We start from the raw sequence: 26,686 nt of genomic DNA on the forward strand, positions 1-26,686 counted from the left end.
GAAGTGTTTTGTCTTTTTTAACTTCTCCATTAGCAAGTCTTTTTGCTACGATGTCAGTAGGGGCCTTTTTTTTTTTTCCCCCTTCAAGTTTTTTTGTTTTCTCATGGGAAAACTGGTCAGAGCAGAAGGGAGGAGGCTCTACTGGAATGATTTTCCATACCTGACTGGCAGAGAGTGAATCAGGCAGCTGAGCAGTATACAGTGCTTGTGGTTAATATGGCTTGTGGGAGGAGGTACACAATACAATACAGAGAATATCCAAAACCTGCTGCAAACCTTGCCAGAACCCATCACTTTGCACCATGTAGGCTAAGGAGATCCCCTTTCACTCCTTATAAAGCAGAAGGAGAGGAGAATGAAGTGTGCTTGTCCTTTTCTGAGCACTTTTTGACTTCATTAGGGACTGATTTGACAACTTAGTCAATGAATGACCTACCACCCGGTTTCTGGGGAAGAATATTTTCTACCCAGTGAACCATGGCTTCTCCTTGTTTCTCTATCACAAGAAAAAGGCAAAAAATATCTTAGAAACAAGTACAGGAACCCCTCTGCTGCCACTCAGTGATTCTCAACTGCAAAGGTCAATCTCCTCTGCTTTGAAGGATGGTGTCAGCTCTGGAATGGACAGAAGTTCAGTGTCTGGCCTCCCTGATGACACATATAAAGATTTCACTCACATGTCTCTCCTCCTGAAATACTTCTAACAGATCCTTTTGAAAAAGCTGCATCCATGAAGCAGTGCCCCCACTACTCTCTGTTTCAGCTTGTTACCCAACCAATGTGCATTATTAGCAGATAGTCCCTCATAACCTTGCAATGTTTTTTAAGAATTGCACCCTTTTCCTATGCACTTCGAAGCTCTTTAATATTTTCTAGCAAATAAGAAGATGTGACAATGGAAATAGGTTTGTTAAAATAATAACCCAAGGCCCTATCAGGCAGAAAAAACAAAACTTGATCCAAACTCCCAGGGGCGACACCTTCTGAATTTACTGATGGCTGCTTCTATACAAAAGCTTTATTGTTTGGAGTAGGCTAAAAGATGGGTTTGGTTTCCTTATTGTTCAATAACTTCTGAAGTTTGTTTTGGTTGGACCAAAAAGATTTTCAGAGAACAGGGAAAAGATTCTTTTAGTCTTTTTTAGACTTTTTTTAGATTAAAGTCTTGTGATTGGATTTTCTTTTTCAGTAAAATAAAGACTTCCCCCCCTTCCAAAATATTTTGTTTGTAATTGAAGAAAGGAAGTCATCCTATACATAGTGATGATGCAGTAGATTATGGAAGCTGGAGTAGATCACATACTTCTAGGAGTCTGGTTTGTCAAATTAAATGTCTGTCTTTTCTGTGGAACAGAATGATGAGTGAGTCTCCACTGAAAAAAAGTTGACCAAAAAAATACTTAGAGTGACGAGGAAATAGATAAATTCATTAACTGCCTTTTTTTTTTTTCTTTTACTGCCCATTACACACATAATTATTGCAGTACAAACAACAGAAAGAGGACAGCTTTGCAGTCATGAATATAAATTTCAGATGGAAACTTAAATAAAACTTTTGTGTGTCTTGAAAATTACCAAATGAGCTTGAGAACTTGCTTCCTTTGTCCCAGCTCAGAGCATGAGGCCTTTGAGATTAACAGAGACTTTGATGTGGTCATACTTGTGAAGTCATACCCATTAATAGACCTGGGGAGCTGTAGAGCATGGGAGGTGGAAAGAAGACAAAAACTCCTCAGATCTAAAAAAACTGAAAAATGATTCAAGTGTTAAAGGTAATACTGCATTTAGCCTCTCTCTGCCTCAGTTTTCCTGTCTGTAGAAGTTGATAATTAGAACTAATACAATCATTTGGGTTGTACAATTAAAATAAAAATTTTAACTTCTGTTTGCAAAACAATTCCTAAAGGATTTTGATTTTATTTCTAAGATATTTGCTACTTACAATTATTCAAGTGAAATGATTAAAAACTGGATCATTTCTGCAAAGAATTACTGGGTTTTAAGTTTTACTGTAAGATACTGTTTTCTGAGTTTTCTAGGGAAGAGTGAATTCTGACTAGATCTTGATTTGCCTTGGGAAAAGTGTTGCTTCTGTTCTTTGCTGTGGAGTTTTGGCTTTTGGGGTTTTAATTTTGATTTTCTGGGTTTTCTTCCCCCACTACTGTTTTTAAAGACCTGTAATATTTCACTTCTTTGGATGACCATTTTGCTTCCAACTGTCCTTTTATGTGAGTACATGTTTGCTTTACATATTATTGCATTAAGGCATTCTGAATTAAAATCAGGTGGTAAGGTATCTCTTCCAGTCTCTCACTGTCCCTTCTGAGGAATGAGTTTTCTCAAACAGCAAACAGAAAGCACTGATTAGTGAATTGCCAGCATCTTTTTGTCTGATGGGTAGCTGTCAAGTCCTTCCGTTGTTCTGCATGAGTTTAATAGAGTTTCAACTCAAATGAGTTGAATTGCATGAGTTGAACTTGCTCGAGTTTCTGCTTTCTTTTTAGCTGTTTAATTACAATAAATAATTAAATAAAGGATGCATAAGTCAGCCTTGTGCTGATGATGCATGGCTTAACATTTGGATTATTACTCCAAATGCGGAGAGAGCTGCTGTTCGTGTTCTTTACTGGGGGTGCGCTCATGTGTCTTCCATAAGCAAATTCTCTTGTGTACAACTTTGCAGTTCATTTCCTGCAAAACCTTTGTGGCAGTAAAATTTGATTGCTTGAAATTCCGTGGGAAATGGCAGCACGAGGGATCAACTGAAATGAATCAATTCATACAGTCAGTCAGAGGAGTATTTGTGGAGAAATTTCTGTCTTACTCACTCACCTCTCATGAAGGTATTTACTGCACCTATGTCCCAAGGGTGTGATGAGACTTAATTTAACAAAAGCTTGTGAAGTACTTTGCAGAGGAAAAGAAGTGTTGTATGTTATTTCATTGTAATGTGCCTTTGAGCTTCACTGTTCTATTTGAGCTCTCAGGTTGAAGTGCTAGAAAGCCTACCCTCTGCCTTTCCAGATCTGAAGTAGTTCATTTCAGTAAAGCAAAAAATTCCAGGACATTATCAAAGCAAGATCCACAGCCTTCTTTAACCATCTCAGTTTTGCTGAAAAAGCCATGAATGCAAGACCATGAATACATCATGCAAACACTGCAGGAAGAGCTAGAAAACCTGTGAGACTTCTCAACCACTGTTCTGAAAACATGGCTATGTTGCACAGTAGATGAACGTGACACAGAGATGACACCATGCAGGAGAATATTGCTGTGACAGTGAGGCACTGCACCTAAGTTGAAAAACTCTGTCACTCAGCAGGGCTCAAGCTTAAGCACAAGCTTATCCTAACTCTGTAACACTTCTTGAACATGACAGCTAGATCATATGGTGCTGGGAACAGCATTTTTATCAAACTCCAGTTGTCCACCATGAGTGTGTCCGTGGTGCTCTTCGAGGAGTAGAATCTTTTTTTGCCTGGTTCATGTTTTAGCAGCTGTCCCCTTCCACCTAGGTGTGCTATATCCTGGGCACAACTAATGCTAAGTTCTTCTGTGGTGTTACACATTTCTCAGTACACACAATACATGAAAGCTCTTAGTTCTGTTTCACAAAAAGGCAGGACTTGAAGCACAGGGATTTAAATTTCTTGCTTATGGTCACACAGAAACTGGAAAAGAGGCAGCGATTCCCTTGATGCCTAGAATGAGGTTCATCTCCTGATTAAAATGTCTTAAGTTTAGGGGTCTTCCGGTATATATCTATGTGTGAGCTGGTGTCTAAGTGCCAATTATAGTCAATAGAGATTCACTGCAGTCACTTGAGGCTAGGAACTTAATTCAACTCATTCCAGAGCAGACATCTTGTGGTCAGCTGAATTAACCTTTTGACTTCACCACCTGTAAGAACTGAGTCTCCATTAACTGCAGTGGGAAGTAAGACCACGCACCACCTACCTGTGAGAGATTCAATCTTGGACTGAATTCTACCTTAGCCAGCATCCCATTTGGAAGATAGATATCCCTGCAACTTTGCTAAATGTTCTGCAGAAGGAATTTAAGGAGGCAGGAGATAATCCCACAGCTGAGCTTCAAACTAGAGCATCAAACTAGAGACCTGAGCATGCTTGGTGAACCACCTCTTGTAAGAGTCAGAGAGGACATACTGTCCTCTACAAAGTAGGACTGCTGGCGCATCTCTTTTACATTGTAACAAAGGAGAATAAAACCCGGATTTGGATTTGACATCCACAAGGAGAAAAACAGGAGGAAATATGAAAAAGGAAAACAAATAGAGAGCTGTCAGTGTTAAACAGAGGGATTTGTCTTTTAGTAGTAAAAAGCCCTCCCTTTTTTCTCAGCCACCCTTCTCTCAACCCCCTTCTGGCAGTCACTGGAGAAGTAACAGCTGGTTTAATGATATTGATGGACTCTGGTCTTCTGCTTTGTGTACCTGTTTTCTATACTAATGTATGGGGGCTGTAGGGCACACCAAGAACAAGATTGAAGTTTCATTACTATCTCCCCTTAAGCAAGTGTTTAGAATGAGTAGCTCACACAGCTATCTGGATCCCTTCTGGGAGAGAGTGTTAGGGTAGGAGTTGAGGAATCATCTCACTTGGGAAAAAAGAGAAAGTAGAGAAGGGAGGGGAAGACAGAATTGGATGATTTTCCTACATTTATTATCTCTTGTGCTCAGTCTAATTTTTGCAATATAGAAAATGTACTTAGAAGGTTAAAGAATTGCAGAATTCTATGTGAAGTACATATACATTAAGACATGTTCCTTATAAAAGCAATTTCTAAATGTCATGGCATAATACTTTGCTTTCAGGCTGTATTCTTACTGCCAGGGTCTAAGAGTAATGTTGTAGCTTGGTCTATGATGGTCCCATGTAGCTTTCCAGTGTCTGTCCTTCTGCTGGGAGATGTGTCATCCCCTTTATCTTGGGGATCCAAAGCATACATTCTGCCAGTTCAGCACCTTTCTCCAACTAGTCCTTGCAGCCTTTTTTCAGCGATTTCTTAAGGATTAAAAAAATCTGGTGGGATTATTTAGAGTGACTTCAAGAGCTGCAAGCTATAGCCAAGAAGTTCTGGGTGGAAGAAAGGGAAAAGAAATATCTTGGTAGCTCTCCTAAGCAGCACAGGTGATAAGCTTAGAAATGAAAGGGGGAAAGGAGTTGGTGACAGTGTTGGTGGGGTAGGCAAGAAGCTGATAGAACAGGATGATTTTTCTTTTTAGGTACTGTTTCAGTCTCCCTTGAAAACTTGAGCAAGCACTGATATGTCAAGTATGTCTGCTTCACATTTTCTTTCTAAATGAAAGCAAAAAGCTGCAACAATTCTATCAAAAATATTAGAAAGAATAATAAAACTCTGAACATAGTAAGCAAACGAGTACCAAGCTCAGTGCCTGCTTGTAACTTTTCTCAGACAGTTCCCTCTGGGCTGACATTTTTCATGCTTGAAGTAAAGAAGTGTGTATATAGAATACACATGCACAGTGCTACTGTAATGGGAAGTTTTGTCAATATTTCAGTGATAGAGTTTTATGTAGTTTTGCTCCTGCTAGTTTTTCTTTTCTTGAACCAGGCAAAGAGTTTTCAGTTGCTTCTGTTGTACTGAGATAACAAAATTCTGATTTAATTGTCAGTGTGCTCCTGAACATATGCTCTTGCTGAGTCTTGCCTAGAGGGATTTGAGGCCTGTTTCTGGCTAACCAGGAACATATACACATTTTAGGAATACAGGTGGTGCCAGCATGTGCAGAACAGGACCCCACACACACTCATGAAGGTATTGCACACGCACTCAACACAGTCTCCCAGCTAGAGTCCTTTGAAAATCAGGTTGCTTCCTGAAAATGTTTTACTGGGAAAAACCAAGAGTTTCAAAGTGGCTGACCAAGAATAAGCCACACAGCATAATGACCTCTATGGAGTTTTGAAACCTTGCTGGGAATGAGTGCGTCCCAAGAGGAAGAGTCTGCCTATGACCAGGAAGTTTTTTCTTTGTGGTAATCTTATGAGTTAATGCCTGCATGGACATGGTTGAGGGGCTGATCATACCAGCTTCTCTGGGTTGAAAGAACATTGCCTTTGCAATAGCACAGCACCAGTTTCCTGCTGTCTCCATCTTCTTCTAAGTATATTATGCTCAACACTTTAATGTAAAATGGCCTATGCATTCTTATGGCTACCAAGATGTCTGAGTTTCTGGTTTTGTTTTCTTGCAATTTTAATATATTGTTTTATTCGTTAATCCTCTCTAAGATTGTTTAAGCTCTCTGAGCCATTGAAATAATCTTTCACTCCAGCATCCACTTTTTTTCCATTCCCCCCCCTTAGTCTGCTATGCTCTGCACTCCATCTGCCCAACTGGGAGTTGCAGTCCAATAGCCTTGTTTATTTTCCCTGTATTGCAGCAGAGGATTTGATTGATTGCACTAAGGCAGGTTTTGAAATGGATATTTCAACAACTCCAATGCTGGTTGTCACAACACTGAAGTACAAATACATGTACATTGTACCTGTTTCCCAAGTGTAACTGGGAAAAAGAAAATATATATTGAATAATGAAATCAAATAGAAATACATTTAAAGTAAATAACAAAAACAGAGTAAACATCCTCACTGTGTCATTTTCCTTATGGGGAAGTGTTTGCAATTTAACTACATACACATGTACATAAATAATAGTATGAAAAGAGACAGCGTTATTTTCTTTTGTGCAATGCAAACTATCTGATCTCCTTTTAGGAGTCTGTCTTCATTCATGCCTCTCTGTTTTTGTGAGCTACCACCAAGTTATACGCTTGTGTTTTCAGATTCTTTTATCTACTGCTGGCATCTTCAATTTTACATAGTACTGTGTAAATCTCTGGTATTTTCCTTGGTTAACGCTCTTGGTAGGAAGGTTTACAGTGTGTGTTTTTGCAGGGTGTGCACCATAAAGCTAGGCACAGCACTTCCACTTTTCAATCCCTTGAATCAGAATTCAGAGCAGTCGGATTTATGGGTGCCCATTCAAGGGTGTCCTTCCCTCTTTGGCACCTCTCTGATAGTCTTGTCTTAATTCAGTGGCCATTGCATTGCACAAGCAGGTTGAACTGCTTCCCCAAGGATGTTCTTTCGAACCGGGGTCTTTTGAAGCTTTCCAGGGTAAAAATTAATGGCAGATTCCAGACCCCCAGAGCAGACTTGAAAGAAACAGCACAGCAGTTCCTAAGCCAAGCGCTGAGAAGACTCTGCTGGAAATGCCTCCCTCCCAGGAGCCAGTGCCAAAGGGAGGGCATGTCCTGATGGTTGCTTCACCAGGGAGGCTGCCTGGGCTGGGAGAGGCACTTGAGCTGGAGTAACTGGTTGCCTGCACCTCTTTACAGCCCCAGGTTTTGCAGGGCAGGGCTGTGACAGCTCACAGCTAGGGCTGAGCACTACAATATGTCCGAAGTCCCTAGATGTCGTGAGTGCCAGTAGCTTGTCCCTGCTTTTTCCTCTGCTGCTATTTAGCTTTCCAGACTTTTCCTGTTTCGTTAATGTAGGGGCACACCTGCAGTTTCTGTATAAGCAATAAGATAACAACTGGGGATGGTATTTTAGGGTTGCAAACACTGCAAGGAAATAATGGATTTCAAGCCACAACACTTTTTTCCATTAAAGTAACAAAAAAAGACAGGGAATTTTCTAAACCTATTGCATCTTTCCACCATCTGCCTCACGCTCTTTAGTGCTGAGCTGAAGTAACACTTAGTTAAAGATTTAGAGCCTGTGACATCCCTGGTTTTGCTTGGAGAGTCAGCCCTTGTTTCAAAAGATGGGACTACCATTTTAATAGCACCACACTGTGTTCCCTGGTGCTTACCAAGTCATGTAACAATCCACATTTCTTGCTTTTCTTTGAGGCCTCAGTCCAGGGACATACATGAGTATCTGCCTAGTTTTAAGAAGGTTGATTTTTTTTATTTCTTTCTGTAGGACTGTCTATCATGCTTAAAGTTACGGTGCAGGGTAAAAATGAGGGAACTGCCAAAACAGCAGTTTGAAGCTGGAATAAGGAGGGATCTGCCAGCATAAGGTGCATGTGTACATAATTGCCTGCTTTAGCAATTAACATAACTATTGTAAATATAACTCAATTCTTAAAATTATGAATTTGCAATCATCCTCAATATGCTATACACTGTTACTCAGAGGGAGAGGCATGCTTTTAGTCTTCCTCCGCATTACCAGATTGTCTAAGTATAGCTTCCTGGTGGATTTAGAAATATGTATAATTTATATTTTTGACCCTTATTTATTTCTTTAGAAAGAGTAAAGAGGGGTTAATCATTCATTCCTCTTTGTAATTTCACACTGTGTGTATGTTGACTTATTTATAAAGCACCTCTGACATGTGTGGTACTTTACAGGCAAATATTATTGACAAGCCTTTCTCTCCTGCAGGCTGAGCACAGTTGTGCCTACTTCATACTTGCCTGCAATGCAGCAGCACCACGATGCACTGCTCTAGCAGGGACATTGCCTCAGGAAGGCATGATGCATTTTGGAAGCTTTTACGAGAGATGTATGAGCAGGCACTGAAAGAAGGAAGATAGGTCTGCTCCTCAGAGGTCAGAACTGAGGGCTCTTTGGCTTTTTAGTTTCGGGAACACTTTCCCCAGCTCTACCATTCAGATCACGCTTGTTTGAGGTGAAGCAGGTGTGACCCTTGGTTCCTCTGACTCTGTTACTTTTTGCACACCCTAGAAGTTGGTTGTAATATGGTAGCAAGGCAGCTGAGAGAAGACCTCCACTGCATAGACACTCAGAAGGGGCAAGCTGTGTCCTAGAGGCTTTGCAATCTGGGTATCTACTGCAGATGAGGGAAGAGATCACCTCAGAGGGTCTGGAAGTGGCTTCTATCTTGCAGGTGCCCTTGCTCATGTGGTTCCTCCCCTGAAATTGCTCTGAGGTCCATTCCTTTTTTCTGGCAAAATGAGGTAGGGGCCTTGGAGAATGCAAATGTTGTCTCTAACCATGTTACCACTGACTGAAATCTCTTGTTTGTTCTCTGCTACTCAGCTGGTTTAGTGTGCTTGGTTTACCTGCCTGCTTGTTTACCTTTCTCACAGGGGTAACACTTAACCTTGCTGTTGCTCTTGTTATCCACAGTATTAAAAAGAGCACTTTTCAGCCCAAAGAGGCTGAATGCAAAAATTTGGAGAATGTCTTTAGTTTTCCATTGATAACAGGCCAAACCACCATCAGCGCGTAACGGCATTGAGCAAAAGATGGAAAGGACAGCAAGAAAACTGCTGCCTTAATGGGTTTGGAGCCACTCAAAATCTCCAGAGTGTAATGTCTCAGATCCACACCTCATCACTTCCAAAAAAAAAAAGAAACAGAGATAGGAGGAAAAGAGCTGGGGAGCCAAGACACTGGCTTTGCTAGCTTCTCTTCACTTTCCTCCCCCCCCTTCCCAATCTGCTTTCAATCTCTAATGGAGAAACCTACAGCTCCAGAACTAATACTTTCCCACATTGCATTAATCCTAATTGACTTGGATATAAGTTCCCCCTCCTACTGTCTTCAGCATGGCATTACCATTTGCCCCCTGGGAACTCACAGCCACCTTTACTTACTGACTCTTGCTGGAAGCTTTTGCACTGGAGAGAGCAGCTTTCCAGTGGGCTGCATAGGATGGAGCTGGAAGGACATGGGCAGTGACCTTTTTTTGATAGCTCAGGACATGAACTATGAGAAGTTGATGTGTTAGAGTTTAGGTTAGGTGTATGTTCTGGGAGGATCTGAGGGTGCAAATTGGTTGAGTCAGCATCCCCTTACATCTGGGAGTGGGTGATTATTGGAAGGCACTGCAAGGTTTAGAGGGGAGTGGCAACCGATGCAGTACAGAAATTCATTTGTATGTTGAAACTGAACTAACTAGAGATGTGGCACAAAAAACCCCAACCAAATAAACCCCCAAGTGGGCTGGCTGATTTACTTTGTGTTCATAGGGACTTGAGTCTGGACATCTTGCCTTACTCCTATCTGTCTACTCATTACCCAGTCAATTTCAGACTTCTCATTCCCATTATCCCTCCTTTTGTCCATTCCTATGGATGTCTTTCTTAGGAGGATTAGTCAACCCTTTCTTTTTTGCAAATGGAGAAGCTGTGGCAAGAATCATTTGATTAACTCAGAGTTTCTCTGAATTAGTGAGCAAGCTGGAACTCCTACATCCTTTGTCCTACTCCCCCCATAATTTCAACAAATCTGATCAGTGCTACTTTTCCAAGCCATTCCAGTGGTTCAGCGGGGCAAAGTGACAATCTTACCTTCTCAACTTCACACAGTCTTTTGTGATAAGAATGGTGGCCAGACACACACACTATGTCCTGTTAGAAGCAGGGAAAGACACTCGAGGGAGAGATGGATATTTTCAAATATGTAAAGGGTGAGTGTCAGGGAGATGGAGTTAGGCTTTTCTCAGTGGTGACCAGTGATAGGACAAGGGGTAATGGGTGTAAATTGGAGCATAGGAGGTTCAAGTTGAATATTCGAAAAAATTTTTTTACTGTAAGGGTGACAGAGCCCTGGAACAGGCTGCCCAGGGGGGTCGTGGAGTCTCCTTCACTGGAGACATTCAAAACCCGCCTGGACACGTTCCTATGCGAAGTGCTCTAGGTGGCCCTGCTCTGGCAGGGGGGGTTGGACTAGATGATCTTTCGAGGTCCCTTCCAACCCCAAGGATTCTATGATTCTATGGAGAGAGAAGAACAGGAAATCTGTTGAAAGAAGATGGATACAGGGAAAGGAGAAAACATAATTACAAGAGTATAATGAGAAGGAATGAAGGAAGAAGAAAAAAGAAGGATCCCCAGCATGGGGCAGCTGCAGGTTGAAGTGCAGAAAAAGTGTAAAGTGGAGCTGCAGCTCCATACTTTGCATTCATTTGTGCAGTAAGGGGAGGACATAGTGTGCTTGGTGGGTACTGAGGAAATGGGTGTTGTAACTGCAGGGGAATTATGTACAGCCTAAATTGCTTGAGATACTGGAGAAGACAGTGCCTCTGTGCTCTCTTGTATGTCTGTAATATTTTGCAGATATACAGACCTGAACAATATTTTATTTTTTTTTTGCCATGGTGCTGGGATTTGATCTCCAGCAATAAGATAGAGAACACAGGGGAGGAAAGGGGGATTAATTCAAAAGCTTTTCTTGCTTCTGTCTCTTCTTCTCCTCTGATTGCTTTTCTTTCTCAATACTGTATCTTTCTAATCACTGTCTCTCTGTTCTCTCATATTTCCTTGGATCATCCTAGTCTAAGTATTTTTCTTTTTGGACCACTCCTCCAAAGAGGTGTACCCTGGAGGACAAGCATCCAATTTTCTTTGTCGATCCACCTCTCAGACTGGTCTGTTGGTTGTTATCTTTGCTTCACCGTGAGCTCAACTGGTCCACAGCAGGAATGAGAGTTGGGGACAACATTTATTGCCTTTTCTGATTCTCTAAACCACTGCAGTTTTGAAAAGGAAGGGGGAGAGTTTTATTATTCCTTGTAATAAGCTGATTGGCCTATACAGACCCTTGACTTTGCCCTTCCAAATATCTTTCTCACCATTTTTGTATGCCCAGCTTCTTTCCCAGGTTTCCCTATCTGCCCACAGCAATGGCTTGCCCTAGCTGGAGGTCTGACATTAGGAGAATGAAAATGGAATTCTTGTGAGGTCCTAGCTCCCAGATGAGTTCCAGGAATTTAATTTTCCTTATATAAGATGTACATGTAGCTTAGAAGATACGAGTTAACTACCCTTATCTATTGGAAGTGGCTAGAGGCTCAGTTTGTTTCATGCTTTTTATTGAGCAATACTAATAGCAGTATAATTTATGTAGGAAGAAGCATATGATGTGTAAGTCAGAGGAACTTGCAAGGATCCTTATCACAGTTGGTTTGTTTTTTAAGGGCTAAACTATCACTGGCACTTTGTGAGTTTATCCCAAAAATGTGGAAATGTCAAGTCTTAATCCTGTGTTCTGATGTGATAGATTGTGATGCACTATGAGCAGCAATGGGCTTTCTCTGAAGAGGGGCTCTTTGCCTCTCCTGCCCTTCTGCTTTCTCCAAGTCTGGCAACTTCAGATTGGTTGTCTGCTTTGTTATTTACTCCCCAGAACCTATCCCTGTGTTTTCAGGAGCAGAAGGAGAGGTCATTGTTATCTGATAATAGATAACAAAAGGAGCTGTTTGCTGAGGCACTTGGCTGCCTGGTGTTTTGTTGTTACTGTTTGGGGTTTTTTAATTTGCAGAAGTCTGGATTGCACTGCTGGAAACATCTTTGCCTGGAGGCCCCTCATAGTGTTTTGGAGAGACCATGGAGAGCAGCTGAGGTGCTGAAGCTTGCAGACCAAGATCAACTTAAAAGGAGTCCAAGGTTTACCCAACTGTAGGTAAAGGCTAGAGAGGCTTGCTAGCTGATTAACTGACTGGAAAAAAACTTTGAGGAAGCAGACAAAGTACTAGCAGCAAGATCCTTTGATCAGGAGAATATGTGACAAAGTGTTCTCTTGCAGAAGCCCCAGAGGGCGGAGGGTGTTCCCCAGGATGTCACATCAGTCAAGGAGCTGGTAACAGGGTGTGCTCCGGTTCACCCTAACAAGCAATGCTCTCCTTTCCCACCTGGGTATGACATAGAGAGATATTTGCTACAAACACACTTGCTTTCGCAGGCTAGGGCCAGGCCCAGCTTCCTGCTTTATTATTCTGTGTTTTAACTACTATGCCACTATGGTAAAACAAATGAAGAATGAACTCTGATAGTCCCTAAGTTATCTTTAGCTGGTTGTCAGGTTTCTCTTAAGACTTTAGATGCTGTTCCCCTATCTTCAGCTTCTCTACCATTCCAGCACTGCAGTTTCTGAATGCTCCAGTAAATATTGATCACAGTATATGAAAGCTGAAGTTGCTTCTCACTGCTTTTACCCTTGCAAAGTTACTTGTGCCTGCTTATTACTGAGTGATGGGGGAGGTAAAACAAGAGATGGGGGAAGTGAGGCAGAGCCATCACGTTTTGCTTCCTTTGGGCCCTGTAGGTGGTGTTACTTCATACAACCTCCCCGCAAGCTCAAAAACACAAGTCTTTGAGGGAAAAAATGGATTTATTTTCTGGTAGTATTTTCCATTACGCATGAGTTGTGTGTAAGAGGATCAAGGCTGAAAGACTGGAGTGAGGGGTACCTGTGTCACCAGGAATCAACAGAGGAAGAGAAAGTAAGGCTACATGGATCAGCCCTGGAGAAACTGGGCTGCCTTGTCCTTTAGAGATACTGGTTTGGCTGAGAAGAGGGGTAAAGCCCCTCATACATCTTTGTCATGACTGGAAAGTGGAGAAAACACCCAAGATGTGGAGAAGAGGCTTTGTGGGCACTGAGTGTAGAGACTCAGTTGCCCAAGGAACTCAGCAGAGCAGGGCGTGTGACCTAGAAAGCTATGCTTGCCCCAGGCATGTCTTGGTTTGTTAAGCTGGGTTTTCTCTCCAGTGTGTTCCCATCAACCCATTCTGGGAAGGCAGCCCATGATGCGGCAGTGGCTACAGCTTGGATTTCTTCCTCCAGGGTCAGTCCTCTATTGGAGCATGAGAAATGTGGGCTTTTTGGGATGACACAAATGCTGAGTGGGGCTGGAGAGATCTTGGCTGGGTGGGTTTCCTGGTATGATCAGGATGGAGGTGTGAAAACTGACTAAACTCCAGGTAAATCTATGTAAGAAACTATATTTTTGAATGACTAATACAGAGGGACAGAGACCTAGTTGGTCATATCTGTTTTTATGACAATGTTCACAGTTTCAACTGCATCCAGCTGGTTGGAGCGGGGTGTGTGGGAGACACTGTTTCAACAACATCCCTGTTAAAAAGAACACTGAATTTTAGGTACTTCATAGTTACAAATGTAGCTGTGTTACCAAAGTAGATTTTTTGCCTTTTTTTCCAGAAAAATGTCATTATCTGTTGTATGTAGCAGCTTTTCAACTGAGAGGACCTAGATGCCCTTTGTGTTTAGATTACAAGTGAATGATTTGAGTGGATGCAGCATCATCCTGAGGGGACATTTACTCACATCACTAAACCACCACAGGACTGGGAACAATTAGGCATGATTGGCTGTTTTAATTGAGGAAAAGCCAAAGGGACTTATAATAATAGGTACTGTATTGACAGAGCTCTGTAAGGTCCTCAGGACAAACAGTGGGATAAAATTGAGGGGTGGGGGTAAATCTGGTGTGGGAGCCCCATGAGGGGGAACTGCAAGGCAAAAGCCAGTGACTATTGCTGGATTTGTAATAGCACGGTGAATGGGCTGCTTTAGTGTCTTGTCAGAGGAATGGGAGGGTGGACTTGAGTATCTCGTAGGGGAAATGGGTATGGATCTTAAATGCTCAATTTTTAATCCTCCTGTCAGGCTATAAAAACTGCTAAAATATGAGAAAGTATCCCATTGCTATATAATGTATGCATATGAATATTTAATGAGCATTTTAACTCTTCAGGTTAAAGTGAGAACTCTGGCAAATATGTAGCCTGGGTTATAGTAGTTAAGGCTTCCCCTTGCCTTGGAAGTTTTCTGTAGAAAACATCAAAAGTGTCTTCTGTGGGCCCAAGAAGTACCACTTGTTGTGTTAAATGGTCTGCTGTGACCCTGAGTTGCATCATGTTAAATTTTCTGTGTAGCAAGCACAAAAACACTCAGTCTCCATCTGAGTTGTTTCTGCCTGAGTTTCGGGAAATGGGAAAAGAACAAATGAGCCATCCAAAGAAAAGGGCAGGAACAAACTGCCTGAAGACATGGGTTTTAGCATGAATCTTTGCAGAGTTGTGCCCCCTGACTTATCTCCTCAAGCTGATTCAAGCAAGCCTTGCTACTGCAGTGGTGCCCAGCAGTGGGAGTTTCCAATGGGCTGGGATACACACACCTACCAGTTCCAGTTCTGCAGGCACTTCAGTCCCTCCAGGCCAAGGGCAACCTGTGGATACTTTATCAGGAGCTGGGATGTGCATGGCTGACTGGAAATGCAATTAAGTGTGTGGTTGTGTGAAAGCTTTTTGTCTTAGGTGCACAAGCAAGTATTTTCTGAAGTCTTAAAAGCAAGTTCAGAGTAGTAAGATAGATAATGTTTAGCTGAGCATTCTGTGTGCTCTTCCTCAGTGGGAAAAGGCTTTGCTTTTCCAACTGCCAGCTTTTTAAAGATGATGGTGCAGTTTTTGAAGTTAGGTTCAGCTCTGGAAGGTAGAGTGCCTCCCCTGTGGACCTTCCCTGGTGTTGTTTTTCTAAGCTTGCTGCTTTCAGTTTCTCCTCGACGCCCTGAAGTCCCATTAGTCTGCATGGGATCTGTTAGGTACTGAGGGCTGCTGACATTTCAGCCTCATCTTCAGGAAAGGTCTGCTGTGGTGCTGTGGTCAGGGCTCTGGTGCCTTGCTGGGGCACTGCTGGGAAGAGAACAGGGCTGCAGGTCATTTGGCAATCTCAGCAGTGTTCAAGCAGATAAGTGCAACCTAATGTGAGGAATGAGTAAATGCATGGGTAGGGGGGAATGTGCATGGGGCAGGATAAGGCTGGACTTGCATCCTCTAGGATTGGGGTTACTTGTACATGAGGGTTGTAAGCACTGTGCGTGTAAGAGGTCCTAGCTTTGATCTTGCTGTCCATGATTGTGGTACCCGAGTGCTTTTAAATCAGCAGATTTCAGATGTTTGCTGCTTTATGAAGCTGGTGTCATTTGAGTGGGCATGGTCCTTCCCTTGGCCACAGGCATCCATTTGTATGGGGACAAAACTAAACAGAATTGTCCCAGGCACACACGTGGGTTGCAGTAACTTATAAGCACTGGTCTCATTCCATGAGTAGACAAGGAAGGGAGGAGAACTGATGGAGGTCAGCTTCCACCAACCTTACCCACATTAAGAATCAGCTTCTTGTAAAACACTTGCTGCTAATGGGACTGCTCAGAGATCACTCTGTATCAGCAGAGGTGCCAGAAACAGGGTCAGCATTAATATGAAAGTGACCTCCTGAATTATTGTTTACAGTAAGGAACTGCAGGGGGGCAAATTCTTATCTTACTTGGAGAGGAGAGTGGAGAAGATGGGGAATGGTGAGAACCGTGGCAAAGCTGCTTATTAAATGGAAAGCTTTCTAAGGCACTGCTTTCGTTTTCAGCTTATTTGAAGGATAAGGATTAGTTTTAATTGTGAGGTTTTGCAGAATGGAAGTGCTTAATAGGCAGAAGGTGCTTTGTACGTGTGTGAGACTGTCAGCTCAGGGGAGAGCAGTACAGAGTGTGGAAGGAAAGGACCACAACACATAGAGAATGCTGGTAGAGAGGGTAAGCAGGAGGGTGATGCTGGGCATGAACAGACGGCAGGGTCCAAGCTCTCTGCAAGTGGAAAGTAAATTATGGAGTCTGAAGACTGCAGGGGAGTAATTGGGCACTGAGATTGCCAAGTGGGGACCAGCAGAGGGATTCCAGGGAACAAATGTGTTCTGTGAATTGAAAAGTGGTATGCAAGGTGGGAAATGTTAGATCATACAGGGTGGTGGGTAAAGCAGACAGGATACGCTGGTAGTGTTGCTGAAGATCCCCTTTGGAAGAAACAAATGCACTTATTTCAGTATTCTGAAAGTATTTCACTTTAGTTCAGTTAATTTGCCCCCTTCTTGCACATGTGTGCTCATATGTTCATTTCACAGGTTGCTCCCATTCCCTTTTTTATCTGAGGGCAGTGAGGCTGTCACACTGAGCACATCAGTGGCTGAGCAGTAAAGGGGAATTGGGTGTCCCAGCTCCTGATTCACTTTAGAGATTCTCTTAGGCAAAGCCTCTTTCTTTGAGGACCTTGCCATTATCCTTCTCAGGAAAACTGGCCTCAGTCTCCCTCATTTTTAAATGATGACTGGTTGCCTGTCTAAACTTTGGGTTTTTTCCCTCCTGCTCATCCCCCTTGAAGACAGCATCCTGGGAGGCAAGTCACAGCATCAGCAGTCGCTGTCAGAATGAGGTGAGGGAGCCTGGGATTCTGCTGCTGCTCTATCAGTGGAGGAAAAGAAATTCCCATGGCTAGAAACCTAAAATAGAAGCAGCCAAAATAGGCCAGGAAACTGCACTGCCCAGCCATTGCAATCCTCTCTTCTGTACTTTTCCCATTACCTTTCACTCATCTGAAAAACACAGTTTACAAGGCAGGGACAGCAGCAAGAATAAGTGCTACAGCTTCGTGTCCAACTTAGCTACAAAATACCAGTGCACGCTACACACATGCAGCCAACACAGACAGTAAGCTGCATTCCCATCTGCTGCAGATTACTGAAAAGAAAAATAAAAAAAAATATAATTGAACTGTACTTGTCTGGGTGTGTTTGAATTTGATCTGAAGATAGACAGCTGGAGATAGGCACATCCTTTGCAAAACTGGTGCTATTGCTTATCACTGAAGTGCCTAATGTTTTTCATTATCCAATGTAATTTTCCATTGCTTATCAGTTTGCCAAACTGCATCCATTTGGTTTGAAGTAGTTTGTTCTGAGTATTAGCCCAGGGCTGAATACTTCTGAAAATTTCAGCTAAAAAGTCCAGAGATTAGGAAAACATATGTTGGCTCACTCATTAAAAAAAAATAAAAATAATTTAAAAAAAGTTCATGTTTTTGTATTGAAATGAAAATTCAGCATTTATGTGGTTTGAAGGAGAGACTGAAATTGGGAAGGTAAAATAGCCTTGGTGGCAGGGATTTACCTTTTGCTGTCTCAGTTCATAACTACCTAGATGTGGCCAAATTGCAAGCTTCTTAAAAATCTCAGTTCATACGTACTCAGCAGAGACTTGTTAGAGTTTGGACACTAAATGTTCCATCTGTATCAGTCATACTCCATGCAGTCTTGCCAACTGCTGAATTGTTTGTAATTCTCATACCATTTGGTGTTTTACTTAATTTTCTGGTTTCTGGAGAAAAGTGAATTTTCCCTTTGTTTTGAAAATGTAGTAATTTGGTAGTCCTCAAAGCTGCACAGGCAAGCAGAAAAACATTTACTCTCAGAAAGCAAATCCCATTCCCTACTCAGCATTTAATTCTCATTTCGTATCACCTTGTTTGTTTTTAAGGCTGAATGTGTGTGCTATTGGAGTTGATGGAGAATAAAGATATAGACATGAGTTGACTTGTTAATTCAAGTCTTATAAGTTCTGATAGAGTGTGGTTATTTGTGAGAAGTTATTTTTTGTAATGTGCTCTTTACGGTTTGCTTCTATTTTAATATTCATGGATATGTGAAAGGGTGAAGTAAGGCTGGCCAACAGGCTGAGTGTGAAATTTTCTATTTGGTAAGACACTCTGGAAAGGAATACTTTATTTCTTTATGGCTTATAGACAGATTTTCAAATTGATGTATTAGGGTGTGTAAGAAATAACTTAAGGTGGTTGTGAGTGGGAAGTAACTCAGGTAAAGCCTCTTGCCCCTTTTTTTGGGTACAAATACTTTGAAAACCTTTTACATGCTTTTTTTTTCTTTTTTTTTTTTTTTTTTTAAATGAATAGAGAGGAAGGCACAAGACACACAGTTTCTGAAAATGATATCTCTAGGATGCCCTCAGTCAGGCCTAGCACAAGTCTGGAAACAGATGGTCACAAATCTGAAATGCAGAAGATTGTTAGACTTAATCTGGGGAGCTGGAGAGCAGGATGCAGCAGTGCTAGCTCATCAGTCTGACAGCCAGTGAGCACCAGGCCACAAAACCCTCTAGGTTTCTGAGGAAATGAGCCAAAGGACAAGCAGTCAGCTTTCATGAAATTGGTGTTGCTGTTCTTGTACCTTTCACAATGCCTGTTGTAACCCAAGACTTTGCCTCACATTTCCCAAATCACTGCTTCTCCCTTCTAGAGCAGGAGTGGGAAGTTTAACAGAGTGCTGCTTGCAGTACCAACAGCAAGGGTCAGCTCTTCTCCACGTGGTTTCATTGCCCTTTTTGATACTACTGCTGGCTTCAGAGCCAGCAGTTCCTTCTTCTGCCTTACCACCAGGCTTATTCCCAGCCTCCTGTGCTAACAGGTGTGTAATGCAGCTTAAAATATCTGCTTGGCATCTGGATGTAAGAGCCCAAGATCAGACCCCACTCCTATGTCACTAATACTGGGGTTGCTGTTTGACTTGGCAGATAGCAACCTGACCTAGTTTAGGGTGTCCCTGCTTACTGCAGAGGGGCTGGGCTAGATGACCTTTAGAGGTCCCTTCTAACCCAAATTATTTTGTGATTCTATCATTCTGTGATACTTTTTCTTTTTAAAAGCTTCAGTCTGTATTTCCAAATTTTGCTTCCTCTTGGGAACCTGTCCCAAAATATTTACTGAATTTCCATTGTCACAGAATCCATTCTGATTCTCATGCACTGACTTTGCTTTTCTGGAAAGGTAATAGAGATGTGCAGGGTTTCTTGTAAAGAGCTACTTCTGTAAACCTGCTGATATGAAGAGTGCAGGTGACCTCATCTAGCAGAACTAGTTGTGCTCTACCTTGCTGATTTAAGTAATGAGAAAAGTCACTGACTTCTTTATTTCCCCTACTCAGCTCCAAAAAACAATGCCCCATGAGCTAAGTAGGGCAGTCCAACACTTAGAAACTTGTTTACATCATTAGGTGTCCTGGTTTTTTTTTCAGAGATGTTGGGTGAGTCACAGCTGTCAGAGGTCGCCTCTAAGCTTCTCTACCTCTGTGCCTCTTCCTCTTCTCCTAAAGAATGAAAAGTACCTTGAGACTTCAAGACATTTATTACAAAGGGAGTCAGTTACGGTTATGAAATAAAAACTTCTGTGCCTCTTTCAAAGTTTGAAGAGTTTGGGGGGATATTGGGTGATTTTGGGTTTTCTAGGTGGGTAGAAAGTTGAGACGGTGTAGCCCCATTGCAGCTGGAGTTAGATGGGTTGGGTGAGGATGTCATTAGGTCTTTGTTATGCAGGGAACAAAAGTGAGAAGCCATAATGCAAATCTGGAGACCCACACATTCTTCTGATATTAGTGGAAAAAAAGGAAACTTTGCAAAGTATGTTTTTTCTCTGTGTGAGCCTCCAAGGTCATCCTGGATGGGGCCCTTTGCTGAGGCATTTTATGGAAATGATACCTAGTGTTACAGTTTTGGAGGGAGACAAATTTTACACTGGCACAAAAAGCCAGTTCTGGTTGTTTTGATTTAAAAAGCCAACCCTTATTTTCTGTAGGGGCCCAGTGTTCATCATTCAGTATTCTAGATGTATTTGAGAGGATCAGTGTTAGGGGAGCTGGAGCCATTTTGCTCTTAACTTGAAAACGGCAACATAGACATGTTTTCCACAAGAGCTGTGACAATGTCCATGGATCTGGCTTGGGCTGCCAAACGCTGTTGTCATTACCTCTAAAAGCCTGCGGAGGGAGTCTTGCAGTGGTCCAGACCTGTACTATTGTTCCGGGCTTGGTGCAACACAATATATAAAGCTACGCATAAACTACAGGCAGGATCCTGCAAAGCAGCTAGCAAAAATCCCACAAACTGAAATACCGTCAGGGTTTGGCTCATGCTTTTAGCCTCTTATGTGTCAGGCTCATAAGCACATTTGTTTGCAGTAAGGTCAGAGAAGCCCTTTTGTCCTACTTGGTAGGAGGCTGTGATATTTGAGTAAATAGCTGAAGGCTTGTACCGACTGATCCCTTAAATCCTGCCTGATAAACAAACGTAACAGCAGGATCTCAATACTGCAGTAGTTACAAAAGCTCCAAGGTAAGAGGTACTTTCCTGGACAGAATTCAATTACAGCCTTAATACTGGTTTTAATTACCTCGACCTAACAGCTCCATGGCACAGTGGGCTAAGCAGTCTCAGCCAATAACTTGCTGCTGAAGGCGCTCAGCATAGATAGAGGCAACTTGCTCTCTTTTTTCATGATTTTGTAGAGACTTCAGCTACATCAAATATATAATTTGCCTCCCATTACATCACTAGTTCCCAACTGCATCTGAACGTCCTGTCATGCAAACAGTATCTGAATGAGTTGAGTAACAGAGCACAGAAAAAAAAAAAAGAAGTAATTAACAAAAAGTCTTTTTTGCTCATTGCAAGATGTATTTTCTTTGGCATATACAATCTTCAAATATCTTGATTTCTAAAATGTGTGGGTTTTGATTTTGTCGGCCTCTCACACTACACAACATAGACAATCTATTGAAGCTTTAAAAAAAATTAAATTCAGTTTTATGATTAGAGCTGATCTTGCCCTTTAGAGCAAGCACTTCACTCAGTACAAGAAGTAAGTATATTTAAGAACCAAAAGGATGTTTTCTAAACTGCTGTTTCAAAAAAAAAATTAAAAATTACTATGGCTCAATGCTGCTTACCTTCTCAGACCTGTGGTCCATACAGTGTGGATTTTTTAAATAAGGCAGCACAATGCCTTAACTGTAAACATCATAATTTAAGCTCTGGTTATCTGCAATCATCCCATCATTTGTTACCACTGCATCTCAGCAACGAGTTTGGCTATACATCTTGCATGCGACGGCTGTTTGTAGCCTCTACAACTAAGTCCCAAGTAAAAAATCAAGTAAAATAAAATGCAACCTATTAAAAAATCTGACAGATGTCTTACTGCCCCCTTCACCTAGTTACCATGCTGCCCTCTTCCCTAAAACTGGCAGTTCTGGAGGGATCTGTCACATTTCATGTATTGCTTGTGGGAAATAGCATGCCGGCAGGCTGTCTGTCCCAGGAGGAGTTAAGAACACTGTCCAGGATGCTTGGAAGATTTCTAGGAATTGCAAAGAATAGGGAATGGAGTGCTATGATTACTCTAACTTTTAATATCCCTGCCTTTGAAGCTGTATGTATTCTATTAGAGGCATGCTATCCTCAACTGACAGACATTAGAGAAGTTCCTTGTATGAAATCCCTAAGTTAAGAGAAGGCTGCAGGCATAACAATAGTGATTTTAATAATGTAATCATCGGGAAATTGTTCAGCTTTTCAAAGGTAATGTGTTCTCTAAGATCCTGCAGTCCCTAAAAGTAGCTCTGTCTTTGTGTTTCCCTGAAAGAAAAAAAAAAAGATGTATACTGACAAGAAAAACAACTGAAGCTTTTCTTCTTCTCCTTTCCCTCCCAACTATCAAGCTTAAACAAGGGAGCATAAGTATTTCAGAACCCATTTCCTTCCAGCTGCAATCCATAATCTTAAGGATTACTACAAAACTGAATATGAACTGTGTTTTCCTAATATCCAAAAGTTGGGAATAGTAAGTGAAGAAGGTAGGTGTGATAAGATGCAGCAAAACTTTTTTGTAATTAAAAAAGATTTTTACCTTGATCCTCTGCCATTTCTCAAAGGAGCTTGAACTTACTTTTCACATGGCTAAGCTATTAAGTCTTTTCCAACAGTAGCAGCCACCACTTTGAGTCTCATGGAAATCGCTGAGGTAACAGTCTCAAAGGTTCTGTGGCTGAACCAGCAGCACATGAGTCTGCCTATATAATTGCCCATTTAAGAGTCAGTATCTCATCAAGAGAAAGAGTTGTGTATCTTAGTGATTCCAGATAAACTCTGAAATTTTCTTCAGCCTGCATCACAGCTTAGTCTATTTACACTACAGACTGGTCAACAAGCAGCCACCACTGCTTGACCCTCTCAATGAACTGAGGCTAAATGAAGAACCCTGGGAAAATCTTCTGGAGGCAGCAACAGCTGTAAATGGGGATGACTTTGAGTGGTGCCTCGTCATTTCATGGGACCCTCTTTACCTTGGGACTTTCTTTTTTGCCCCTGAGACAAAGATGTTCCCTCAGGAAGTAGAACTGGATCCTTTCCCCTCTCTCCGGGAGAGTTTCTATAAGGAAACAAAAAAGCTACTAGGGCTTGTTTCCTTTGAGCATCTGCCGAATGGCATACCAGGTGGCACTGAGAGTTTGTGCAGCAAGGGAGGGCAGTTGTCTGGTCACAGAGAGCAAAGTGCCTTTGCAGAGGAAGGAAACAGCATAGAAAGAACAAGTAAGCCATTCAGAGAAGGAAAGCAAAAGCATTCAGATGGTGCCAGGAAGATTTTCACTACCATTACCAAAGCCCATAAATACATAGCCAATTAAGACAGAGAAAAACAGAAGGTTCTTCTCTCCCCATTACTGCACATCTACTGTCTGATGCACTTTTCCTAATTGCCAGAGATTTTAAAAAGAGCTGTTCATGAACAAGTATCTTCTCATATCCTTTCCAGTACAAGCAAATGTGATGGATGGGAGCAGCCATGTGACCAGCTAAGATCTCTCAGCCTATGTTCATCTTCCTCAGCCCCTGGCCTCCAGGTTAATACTTGGCACCAAAGTCCAGCTCAGTTAAGTCAGTGTGAGAGTCACTCTGTTGCATTATACAGAACAATGATGTTGCAGGTCCATAGGGATAAAACTACAAAGATCGTGTATGCACATGGGTAGTTTTGCCCTCACTCAGGCATAAAGGCTCTTGATGGTATATGCAAGCCCCCAGAAGGCTGTTGTATAGGCAAACTTATTTGTGAGCACAGCTGAAAATATCTGTTCTGGTAAGGGTGTTCACTGGATTAAAAAATCTGGTTTAAAACTTCTTATTGGAATGGCTGTGGCCTCCAGTGCCCTGACTGTGCAGGTCCCCATAAAGACATGTTGCACTAAGAATGCTCCACTGAAACCAGAGGGAATCAGAGAGGCACATCCAATGTCAAGAGTCTCATACAGCTCCAGTTCAACTCTGGTTTTGTTGCTATGGCACATTTAACTAGTGTTGACCGAAGTGAATAAATTCAGCTCATCTCAGGGCTGTATTAGAAGCAGGTACTCTTTGCCGAGGGAAGGGCTTGGTAATGGGTTTGAAGTTTTGAGTCATTTCTTAAGCATGAAGACTGTAATTTGAGTTGGCAGCAGTGTCATTTTGAGATGTAGTGACAGTTGGCTAAACAATGCAATGAAGGAATAGCTCAGCAAGATAAAGAGGTGCTTCCAAAACAGTCAGTTGAGAAAAACATTACTACCTTTGTCAAGATGTCAGTGGTGTTCAGAGGTGGTGCAAAAAGACCTAGATCTAACAATTAATCAGGAAACAGGACAACCAAACACAAAGCAACACGTATGTCTGTCAATGCTAATCTGTGGTCTGTCTGCATCTTGCAAACCAAACACAGTTTCAGTGCCCACCTCTGAAGGAGTTGAGCAGAACTAGAGGTGGTCCAAGGGAGGAGGCCCAGGCACTGGTAAGCAAGGCGTGTTTTCCCTGGGAGAAGAGATTGAGTCACCTATGGCTGTTGAGAGGTGACCCAGGAGGGACATGAAATAGCTTATGAAATTAACACTGGAAGGGAGAAAGTGTACACAGAGTGGCTATTATGTGCTTTTTGCAGTGTGACAACAGGTCATCAAAGAATATAATCAGGCAGTAGGTTTAAAATAATAATCAAGTATGCAATGTGTAGTTATTGCAAGGAACTCATTGCCACAAACTGCTAAACTGATGAGAAATAAAAATTATTTTAGCAAGTAATTTGACAAGCTTATGGAAAGAAGAACCCTGGGGCTGCACTCACAATGTTGCAGGTGCAGTGCCTCTCAGGCGAGGTCTCAGAGCCCCAAATTACTGTGGGATGGGAAAGCAGAATGGGCAAAGTCCCAGTTTGATTACCCTGCCTTTTTCAGGGCCTTATGCTGGAGGCAGGACACCAGATGTGATGGCTCCTGAATCAATACATCCATTCAGGTAATAGGTCTACAAAAGTTTCAGACATTATTAGTGTACTTTCCGCGGAGCTTCACATTTGTTTTGAAATGCCAGAAGCCTGTAAAAAAGGCTTGTGTTTAGGTATGCTTTTGAATTTCAGGGGTGTGCATGGGACAACCTAAGTAATTATAGCCCTGCCATTCTGATACTTTTTCAGGTACAACAGTAGAAAAAATGATATGGCATTTCATTAATAAAAAATTAAAGAAGGGAAGTATAATTAACGCCAATCAAAATGGGTTTATGGGAAATAAATCCTGTCAAAATAATCTGATATCCTTTTGATGAGAATATATAAATTGTTGGTAAAGGCAGTACTGTAGATGTGGTTAGACTTTTTAAAGAATTTGTTATTGTACCTTAAAGCATCCTGATAAGGAAATTAGAATAGTATAAAATAACTTGCTGTGTATTAAATGGATTTAAACCTGGTTAGATGGCACTCTGAAAACATGTATAAAAATTGGGAATCATTACCACAAGCGTGTAGTATCAGAATTTGGCACAGATGGATGATTAATTTTTATTTTTATCAATACCAGAGATTAAGGAAGGCTGCAGTTGTGAAAAACTAAGCCAGTAGTCAGCTGAAAGTGAATCCCTGTGCAAAACTATGCAGATGACATAGTCTGAAGGCTTGGAAGTGTAAACTGGAGTATCTCAGGTGGGAGGCAATGAAGTAATATGTGACATCTCTACTTAGCTACTGTAATGGTGCCTACAGTTAAGGAAAGCTATTGCGAAACTGAAAAGGTGTTGAAGAAACTAAACATGAAAATGATGGTAGTGCAAGAGGCCATGCTTCACAGGCTGAGATTCCTGGAGAAGAGACTCTTCTCTATCTATGGGCAACCTAAGGGGCTGCAGTTTGTAAACACCTGCTTAAAGAACCAAACTTCAGTAAGAGGGCACTTTAATCTAGCAAACAATGTATAAAATGTTCTAGTGGTTGGAACATGAAGCCAGGCAATTTCACACTAGAAATGGGGCACAAGTTTTTTCAACAGTGAAAGTAATTAAACATTGGAACAGTTTACCATGGGGATGTGGTGGATTCTCTGTCAGTGGCAATTTTAAAATCAATACTAGCTCTTTCTTCTGAACATATGTTCTATCCAAACATGAATTAATTCAGGGTAGTCCTATAAGCTCCTATTGAGGAGGTTGGAAGAGAACTTAACTTTTTGTTCTGGCAATATAATCTCTGTTTACTTAACTGTTGGGTAACACCCCCCCCCCCCTTTTTTTTTCCCCTTAGGTCTTCTAACATTTTTATTTAAATTGCCAAAAATATTTCTCATTCTGCTTATGTTTTAAACACAAGAATAGGATTAATTTTCACCTTGGACAGGGTTGTTTTCCAGATCCAGTTTTTGAACCTGACTGTGTTTTCACTGATCTTCGTTTTGCCCATGGTTTGCAGTGGTATTCTGCCTATTTCACATGTCACAGTGGTAGCTGCAGTTCTCCGAGGGGCATCTATATGGCTTCATTGGTGCTGCAAAATAATAAAACAGTTTTGGGAATGTTTGAAGGCCCTGCAGCCAACTGGTCCAGCACCACTTGTAAAGACATCAGTACTTTGCTCTCTTACCATTCAGAGTGGTGAGACCACAGTGTTGTCTTTATAATATATATATATTATATATGTATATATAATAAATAAAGCCCGTGTCTTTATTTGTAATAGCCTCCAAGATGTGCCTAGCATTCTAGCTCTTGGCACAGGCTACCACCACACGAGTAGTTTAACAGCATGGACAGCTGACCTGTGCCTTTGCCATGTTGGTTGTGGAACACATCTGATTTTTGTTGGAGCTTGTAAGAAAAAACATTCAAAGGGATTGTTTTGTTAGAGTTTGAAAGCTTTTTTGTGGAAAACTTTAGATTTGGATGAACA

General features: G+C 41.7%; 1 protein-coding gene across 1 annotated transcript in view; it reads left to right on the forward strand.

Annotated features, from left to right (window-relative positions):
- LSAMP (limbic system associated membrane protein) overlaps positions 1 to 26,686 on the forward strand; it is a 1,021,610-nt gene that overhangs the window by 358,288 nt on the left and 636,636 nt on the right. The window lies entirely within an intron of this gene.

This window comes from Calypte anna, chromosome 1, assembly GCF_003957555.1.
Source record: "Calypte anna isolate BGI_N300 chromosome 1, bCalAnn1_v1.p, whole genome shotgun sequence".
NCBI classification, from domain to species: Eukaryota; Metazoa; Chordata; class Aves; order Apodiformes; family Trochilidae; genus Calypte; species Calypte anna.